Genomic DNA, 10119 nt, shown 5'->3' with positions numbered 1-10119 from the left:
TGAGGCGACTGTAAGTAAGTGTTCAATAAAAGCCAAGAAGGTCAGTGAGCTACATTGCAAATATGCCCCTAGACTTAGCAAGTTAATGTAAGCCAAACCCATGATATCTGCGTGCTTATAAATGTCTCTACAGAAACAGTCTAGAGTCTTCATCTTAGAATTTCTAATCTATTGTACTTTCCACCATAACACTTCTGTCTTAATCTATAAACTATTTTTAGTTATTTAATTTATAAACTATGCCATTTTTGTGTCTCTCTTATTGTCAAGCACAGCTGATATTCAGAATGTTCTTGGTTAATTTGTTTAAAAACATGGAAATTGCTTTTTGGCAACAAAGACAAAGAAAACATATTTGTTTTGACTCATCAAGAAATGTTAACTTTCTCACATTGACGTTTCTCTTAAAGGTATGAGCTACTCAACAGTAAAGTGATTACATTTGAATTTGCATTCCAATGTCTCAAAATATTTCATGGACTCTCCCAGAAACCATAAAATAATTTAATTTTTCTCAATTCTGGCTAGTTTGGTTAGAATTTGTAAATTAGTAATGCTCATAAGAAACCAATAACCTCCTAAAGGAAATTGAAGTTAGCCTTTAAAATGTCACCATTAAAAAATAATAATTTGCCTGCTGACATCTAGACTATAGCCCAATGAAGTAGATGAGTTACCTGCCCCATCAGTTTCACAGGGTGAATACAAGTTGTAGAAAATGAATAAAATCATCTCAAGACAGCTTGAACTGTTGTGTTTTATGTCATGGCTCTCACGTAGACTAATATGCCAATGGACGGGTCTGTTAGCAAAATGGACAATAGCAGCTGCCCACATGCCCTGCGTGCTTTGGTCTTTCTCTTTCCTTCTTTTTTTTGGGGGGGGGTAATTAGATTTGCTTACTTATTTGATTTTTCAGTGGAGGTACTGGGGATTGAACCCAGGACCTCAGGCATTCTAGGCATGTGCTCTACCACTTGAACTATACCCTCCCCCTCCTGCTTGCTTTGGTCTTCACAGTTATCGCATACAAACAGGCAGGTTGGGGAGGGAGTTAGCTAAGAGTACAGACTTTCCAGTTAAACAGCCTGGGATCAAAGCCCATTCCGGCCTCTCATTAATTGGGAAAACATGATAAGTCATGTGTTTTTTCTCAGCCTCTGTTTATCTGTGAAATGATGATAATGGCTGTTACATGGATTAATTGAGATAATACATTTGAATACTTGGAACAATTTCTGAAACATAGGGTACGCTCAATACACACTAGCTATTATATATATATATATATATATATATATATATATATATATATATATATATATATATATATATATATACCATCTTAGATTGTGTGGGTGTGAGAGCTACTCCAGCTTATGTCTTCCATTTCGCAGATGAGCAAGTCAAGGCACAGAAAAGGGAAGCACCTTGTTTAAGGTAACAGAATAAATCTACGCTCAGTGGAGAGTCTGCTGACTGATCCCCATCGTAGAACTATTTCTACTTTACAAGATTTCCTTCTACGTATTCAGATAGGAATACAAAAGTAAAGAAAAGACAAGTTAATACAAGAGTCTTATCTACAGATTTTGTGAAAGTTTTTTTTAAATGAATTTAATTGCTTTTTAAAATTACCATCTGTTATTCCACATAGGTGAGTTAAAAAATTAAATGAATTGTCTTAAGCTTACTGCCTTGGAACTCATTAAAAGTGTATGTTAATTAATCTTGTTATATTTAAGGCCCTGGGGCAAGTTTTTTGTGCTGCTTCTGTTGAACCGTTTGCCAACTTGACAAATGATCCTGTTCTGCTCGGGGACCTGTGTGCCTGCAGGTGGAGCCCCCTCCTGTGGGGTGAAATGTAAATTGTGCCAAGCCCCGGGCAGGGGTAGCAATGCTGCCTGGTGATTGACTCCAGCTAACGGTTCCTTTGTCTGCAATCTATCAGCGCCAACTGCATTCTTTAGGGTCTGAACAGCACCTGTGCTGAGGACTGGCCTCCTCACAGAGCAGAAATCAGCATGGGGCAGTTCTGGCTTAGGGTAAGAAAATTCAGGCTTTTGAATATTTCTATACTGTATATTCCTCTCTGGTGTTTCCATTGGTTAAGGTTTTGGAAACGCCTCTTGTTTCTGTCTTGCCAAGCTGTTAATCTTTCAAACGGATGTAGATATTTATCTTGGAGAACTTCTCAATCTGGTGGAGGTGGAAGAATCACAGGGTAGAGGGAAAAACACTGGCATTCAAGAGATAAACCTTCATTTCCATCTTTGATTAGTGAGATAACTTAATAAACATTTATTGATCACTTATGATGTGCCACTTGTATCTGTAAATGGAGATACAAAAATGAATATAAAACAGCCCTTGACCTCAGGAGGTTCACAGTTTAGCGAGAGCAACAGGCATATAAACAGTGATAAATGTGAGAGCAGTGGTGGAGCCCATGGTCCCACGGGGGCCTGAGATGGAACACGTGGTGGGAAGCAAAGGGAAGGAGTCCTGGGGAGGTGGGGCATGAGTTGTTTCTAAAGGGCGAGTAGAAGTTTCTTTGACAAACCAAAGATGAGGTCGCACAGCATAAAAGAGAAAAAGAAAATAGAACCAGAACAGAACAACTAGAAAAGCGATTCAATAATTCTGAAGCCCGGAGTATGTGCGGTGTTGGGAAAAGTGAGGTTCTTGTTTGCCACACTAGAAAGACTGGGCTTAACTAGAAGGTAACTGAGATGTCCCGATCAGTTGTGAACAGAGGAGTGTCGTGATCATATTTACATTTTAGAAAGCTTCCTGGTATCAGTGAGGGGAGTGGATTGTAGAGGGAGCATGGGTATAGGAAGAATATTTAGGGTATGATTCTTTCCTGGCCCTGAATTTAAGCAGAGCAACAGGGATAAAGGTAAGTATAATAATTCAAAGATGCTTAGGTGATAAATCATTGGGATTTGATAATGTATTGCATAAAGAGAGTGAGAGAAAGGGAAAAGACATGGATGCTTTCATGGGCCTGATAAGCAACAGGATGGATGGTGGTTCTGGTATCTGAATGGGGAACACAGACAAGACGCAGGAGAAGAAGGAAGATAAGGAGGAGGAGGAGTCAGAGGGGGAACACAGGGAAGTAATGAAGGAAGAGGAGGAAGCGTGAGTTTGGGGCAAAACAGTGAGTTCACTTTTAGACACAATGAATTTGGTGTGTCTGAAATGAGTCTAGCAGGCATTTGGGGGTAGGAGATGCCTAGGGTGGCGATGACTATCTGAGAGTCACTGCCAGAGACGTGATGAGTAAACATGAAGTCGTGCTGAGAGAGTGTAGAGGGAGTGGGGAGAAATACTGAGAAGACTCAGCTGCTTGTAGTCAGGTGTCAAGACTGACTAAGTGCCTGTAAACTATTTAACACAAGGAAATTTTGAAAAAAATGGTTGCTCCATTAAAAAAAGAAGAATCAAGATGACTATAAAAATATCTGAATGATTATTTAAAAAAAATCTGAATGCTTTCACAGAATAAGTAGAGGCTTTCTTCATGGACCTGAAATTAGGCTGCTGAGTAAAAATTGCAAAATTCAGTCCTATTATAGATGGGAAAACTTTTTTTTAACAGCTTGAAATATCCAAAGAAATACATGTATTTAATGTATACGATTTGGTGAGTTTGAAGATGTGCAATCACTTGTGATGTTATCACCAAGATTAAGGTTATTGGGGCCAACAAAAGAAATTAGAAACCACATATAAAGATAAGTCATCTATTTTTTATGGATTACACATTTTCACGTTAAATGTCTTTAACACTTAACATGCATTCCTGCTAGCTTTAGGAATCAAACATGGTTTATGGATTCAATTTAAAACCTTTCATTGAAAGAAAATCTATTTTTAATTTTCATTTTAATCATTTAAATATTTAAAGATGTTGTCTTTGTTCTCCAAACTCCTTTTTACCATGTTGGGGATGCCTACGTGGGGATCTTTGTGACAATGGATATTTTTATTAACAGACTGTTCCAAAACAAATGCACTTTTCAACCCAGCAAACAGATTTTCTAACCTCTAGTTTTGCTTTTGAATTTCAAGGGTGTAAGTGAGCCCTGGTTAATATGTGCATGAGAAATCCCTGTTATTACTACAATAACTAATAACTCAAAAGTGCCTTGACATTTAACATTCTGTAATATGAGTGGAGCTTCTGCCTCAGCTTCTTGCTTTTGCTCAACTCACCTCTATTGTCTGGCATTCACCACTCTCACAAGTGATGAAATTAATGTGCAAGAATTCACTCTGAGTATATTGGGCTCGGGAGGGTCGATCAGTAGAATCTATCAAATTATCTTTTACTTCCATCCTGATGAAGAGTAGAGGTTGGCTTCATACAGACTTGGGTTCCAAATTTATCTCTTCCATTTACTTGTTTTGTGACTTGACCAGTTTACCTAACCTCTTTGAGGTTCAATTTCCTCATCTAAAATCATGTTTAGTCCACAGGATTGATGAGCAGATCAGAAATAATATGTGTCTGGCTCATAGAAGGTCCTTGGCAAATGATCACTCTTGAAAATTTTGCCAAATTTCTTATACTTGGTAAAATCAATTCTTCTTCTTTTTATTAATTACTTTAATGACAAGGGAAAGCATGCTGACTTTTCAAGAGTGAACCTGAGGTCACCAACTATATTAATATAAAAAAAACCCCTACTATCTGATGGATGTATAGAAAAATGTGGATAACACATGCTGTTGAAAACTATGATCCAAGATGCTGAAGAGGGATATGCTGATTTATTAACCATGTTTAATGAGATGTGGAGAGAATAAGTTGGTTTGTCAGTGCTGACGAACAGAGTGCAGACCCATTCTTGCCAGACAGGTCTGAACTGGGGTTTTGGTGACTCAAGAGTGAATGAAAATCTATGGTATCTTCATCTTTATTGTCCTCCAGTTATGGTTTATGCTTGTTCGTACTTTTTCAATTGTCTCACATGTCTATATCATCTTTTCCTTATTATATTATACATTCTTTGAGATCAGGGACCGTGTGAGGGATTTTATATATTTTTCGCACTTTTAGTGGAGTCATAATGAGACGGAAACTTTAAAATAAGTGAACGGTTTCTTGTAGAATTTTTCTGAGGTTCGAATAACTCGGAAATGTAAAACAGCCCAGTGCCTGGCAGGTCTGTGAATAAATATTATGATTATTACTATCACTGCAATTATTACTGTGCTAACTAGACATTGAAAGTTTGCCCCCTTCACTAAGGCACCCTTCTTAAAGAGCTTAATAGAAGAGCAGAAATTAGGAAGGGATAAAATGAGAGCAATCATAAAGCATCGTCTCCACTAACGACGTTCTCCTATTTTCCATTCTCTGGAATATTTTAAGCCCGCGCGCTGCCTCAGCTTTAAATACGTTTGGAAATTAACAGCCCTCAGTTTGCCTCCTCCCAAAGGACGTTTCTTTTTTCTCTCTTTCTAATTTGAGTCACTGAAATCTGCGGGCCTTCCTATGTTATTTCTTGATAAGGAGGATGTTGTCTAGTTAATGAAAGTTCTGGTAAAGTAGAAGAATAATTGCCACTCCCCTGTCTTACTTGAACCCCTCAAGTGCACTGAAATGAGAATGAAATGATTACTTTCTGACCCAGAGATGTTCCCTGGAAATTTACTGGGTTGTTTTCTCTCTATTTGAAACTCAGGTATGTACCGGAAGAATTTTGCCATGAAAAGCAACATATTTTCTATCAGCATGTTTGTGACTCACTTTAATTAAACTTTAACTCACCTCTAATGGAGAATGTGAGAATGCCATTTTGTGGGCATTGTTTTATTTTAGAATCGACATACTTAAGCACTTAGATGGAGCTAACTAAAGGAGGTGTACGTCACATAGGGAAGTATAAAAAGGGACCTTGTAAACAGACCTTTTTGTTGAAAAAAAATGATGGGAAGAGAATGCTTCTTCTTCTATTACTTTTTCTCACTTTATAGTAACTTGATGCTATAGTAAAGGACTCTGGGAAATCTGCTTGCCATGTAGGTGTTACGTCCACCACAAAGCATTTATTCCTTTCTTTCTGCAGTGTTTTCAATGCCATGGCAACAGAGTGGACTTCTCTAGCCTAGACTCTCATGGGAGAATGCATTGCTCTTTTAATATGGTGCAATTCTGTTTAGGGACTGGTCCAGTCTCAAGAAAACCGAATCCATGTTTCACCCAGACAATCTCTGTGTTATAGCTGAACCCTTAACTGTCGAACACTCCCCCGCCTCTTTCCCCAGCATATGCCAGGGGAGCGAGGACATTTTCAACCAACTCTTCCCTGGGGTGAGTATCTGTAAATGGAAAGGAGAAAGATGTAAAAGGCACGTTGAGCTCTAATGGAAAGATTTCCCCTTACAGAACTTAGGATGGGGCTGAGGTGTATAAATGATTCAGCTGAAGTTAATAACCCGAGGCACCGATGTCTTTTGGAGTTGGAGTCCCTTTGGGAGAAGCCTGCTCCTGCTCTTCCACAAGGTCACCCTCTGAGTGATTTCAGCTTGTTCCTTTGGAACAGCCTCAAACTTAATGTGCATCCAGTAAAACTCCAGTGGAAAGCAGCATTTGGGGGTATGTAGACATTCAGGATGTTCTGTGTTTCTGACTTACTGATGGGATAATACCCTCCAAGCCTTGTTTATTAAAGCAACAAAAAAGTTCATTTTCTGTTTTATAGAGTCTGGTATGCATTTCCCAAATTAAGATGTAGTAAAACTTTATTATGGACATTAATTCTCATCACATAGGACTGCTGAAGGCAACTCACAAATCACTTGCCTGGCTCTCTTTCCTGGCTGCTTCAAGAGCTGAGACCCTCTGCTTTACATCTGTTGTTCAGCCCAGAGCACATTCTGCTGTCAGCACTGTTCCCTGTGATAGGTGGTTGGGGCGGGGATGGCGGGAGGCGTTTTCAGCCAGCACAAAGGCAAAATCTGTATTAGTTTTACTCTAAATTGTTTTCCCCATGCCCAGTGTTTCATCGTGTAGTCCAGCATCCTAATCAACTTTGTTTAGTTGTAAAGAACAGTAATCTCATTTGAACATCCTAAATTGTAAAAATAAGAGTGAATTATCCAAAAACAGCATTCATCAGAAACCACAGCAACTTCGGGGGCCTGTTACCCTCCTTGTCTCTCTCAAGGGCCACTGGCTTTCTCTTCCTAATGGCTTCTCTGCTTATTTTTTTAAACATATTTAGTTTCTCTTTAGTGTCCTCCAAGGACTCATTTTTTTCACCTCCTTGAAACTTCTTCCTGAAAATGGCTTGCCCTTGCCTCTACTCTTGGCATCCTTTCCGCTTCTGATTTCACCACTAACTAAATACTCTCCAACAACTTCATTATGTAAATTTCTGATAATGATCTCATATATACTTTTTGTGTCAGACCCCAAGTTTCTAAGTATTTGTTGATGAATTTCCACTCTTCCTTAGTTCAGCATCCACCCTAGATTCAATCAACTATGATCGGTGGCAGAACGAAGGTCAGTGGTGCTGGTAGTACCCATGGTGATTCAATCCCTCTCTCTCCTTTGTTAAGGGTGTGGGTAGACAGTTCCCTTAGAGGAACCAATACACTGTCAGCAACCTGAAGCACAATGAGCCATCTAGCCGAGGCTTGGTGTACTGACTTCCTGAGTGTCAGTTTCCTCATCTGTAAGGAGAGTAGTGGCAATATCTCAGGGCTCCTGTAAGGATGACAGATATGAGTCAGTAAGGCAATGTTCTCCATTTTTAATCAAGGACATTGTGAGTAGTTACAACAGTAGTATAATTAGTAATAATAGTTGTATAATTCTAGTAGTAATGCTTGTAGTGATAACAGTATTGTTTCGGAAGTAATAGCTGTAATATTAATAACAGGAAATAGTAATAATAGTAAGAAGAGTAGGAATAGTATTTAGTTAATTATGGAATTCTGTCCAGGAAGAGAAGTTGTATCTTCTTTAGCCTTTGTTGTATCTCTGCCTCAGAGATCTGGCCAGAACTTCAGTTCTTGAGACCAAGTCTGCAAGAAACAAAAATAAAACTTAGCAAAACTGAAGGAGGGGGGAGATAATTTATTTGTTTAAATAACTGAAGATTTAGGGCACAGTCTGACTTCAGCCTGTTTGGATCTAGACAATGAAACAGCATCATTTGGTAGAGACCTTTGTTGGCTGTATTTCCCTGTGGTTTGATTTCATTCTCAGGTGGACATTCCTGGCACAGTGGGAAGGTGATATTAACTATCAGTCCCAGAGGAACAATGCATGCCTTTCACCCACCAAGCCAGCAAAACACCAGTGGAAACCTTTGTGACTGGGCTGGTGCCGGTGTTTTAAGCCCTAATACTGTTGATCTCATACAAGTCGTTTCCTCTTTCTGAAAAATTTGTTCCTCTCTTCTGGTTAATTTCAACTCCTCCTTCAGCTCTCAGATTAAATGTTGCTCCTGGAGGACCTTCTTTTACCACTTAGTCTATGTCAGATTCCTTTATTTAATCAAACAATCATGTTCATTAGCTTAATGTGTAATAATCGATTTATTAATATGATCAACTGATTAATAGCTGTCTTGTTCACTAAACTGCAACCTTCAGAAGAGCACAAGTGGTTTTTACACACTGTAGTGCTTAGCAGATAGTAGACAATTACAAAATATTTGCTGATGTGAAAGAAGGAAAAGTATGATAAAAAAAAGTTTATGATAAAATTCCATACCTCCCAAAAGCTACTTACAGGAAGCAAGATTATATTTATCAGTTATTTTGTGTAGCTTCTGTAAGATGACTTGCTGCAGGAGGCTAGTCTGACTAGCTTGAAGCCAAGGGTGGGGTACATGTGCAGCTCCACTTATATTTGGGCTTCTTTGCAAAATCCTCCTTATCTGGGTTCTTGGATAATTCTTCATTTCGTATTCCCGTCACTAAAACTGTATTTTCCCCTTTTCTCTTGGTAGCTTATTGGGCTTGGGAATTTGTTTAGATTAATGGACTGCTGAATATACAGAAAACTGACTCTGTCAAAATATATTACAAAGCTACAGTAATCAGAACACAGTGTTACTGGCATAAAAACAGACAGATAGACCAATGGAACAGGATAACCCAGAAACAAACTGATACATTTATAGTAAGCTGATCCTTGACAAGAATGCCAGGAACACAATTGGGAAAAGATAGTCTCTTTAATAAATGTTCCCAGGAAAACAGGATAGCCACATGCAGAGGGAAAAAACTGGATCTTTATCTCATACTACATGCAAAAATCAATTCAAAATGGATTAAAAACTTAAATTTAAACTTAAAACTATAAAACTGCTAGAAAAAAATATAGGGGAAAAGCTTCTTGACTTTGGGCTGAGCAGTGAGGAGACAACTTATAGAATGAGAGAAAATATTTGAAAACCATACATCTGATTAGGGGTTAATATCTGAAATATACAATCAACTCAGATAATTCAACAGCAACGAATTAAAAATCCAATTTAAAAATGGTCAAGGGCCTGTTTAGACATTTCTCAAAAGAAGACATACAGATGGTCAACAAGTATAAGCAGAGATACTCAAAGACACAAATCATCCGGAAAACACCAATTAAAACCACTAATTCAAAAAAAATTTGCATTCGGATGTTCATTGCAGCATCACTTACAATAGCCAAGATATGGAACCTACCTAAATGCCCATCAACAGAAGAATAGATAAAGAAGATGTGGCATATAGATACAATGGAATGTTACTCAGCAATAAGATGAAATCTTGTCATTTGCAACAACATGGATAGACCTAAAGAGAATTATGCTAAGTGCGAGTAATCAATCAGAGAAAGACAGATACTGTATGATTTCACTTATATGTGAAATCTAAAAAGCAAAAGAAGTGTACACACATAACAAAACAGAAACAGAGTCGAGAACAATCTCAAGGTCGCCAGAGAGGAGGTGGGTGTGGGGAGGAGAGAAGTAAGTAATGAAGATTAGGAGGTACGACCTTCCAGTTACAAAATAAACGAGTCCAGGGTGTGAAATGTATAGTGTGGGAATATAGCCAAGAATTATGTAACATCTTTGTATGGTGACAGATGGTAACTAGACT

At 38.3% G+C, this 10119-nt stretch overlaps 1 non-coding gene across 1 annotated transcript; it reads right to left on the bottom strand.

Moving 5' to 3' along the window:
* Positions 1-919: 919 nt before the first annotated feature.
* On the bottom strand, positions 920-993 carry TRNAS-AGA (transfer RNA serine (anticodon AGA)). The gene has a single exon. It is a non-coding gene; the product is annotated as a tRNA-Ser (tRNA).
* Positions 994-10119: the final 9126 nt, after the last annotated feature.

Source organism: Vicugna pacos, chromosome 15, assembly GCF_048564905.1.
Source record: "Vicugna pacos chromosome 15, VicPac4, whole genome shotgun sequence".
In the NCBI taxonomy this organism is placed as follows: Eukaryota; Metazoa; Chordata; class Mammalia; order Artiodactyla; family Camelidae; genus Vicugna; species Vicugna pacos.
This window is presented reverse-complemented; position numbering and strand designations above follow the sequence as displayed.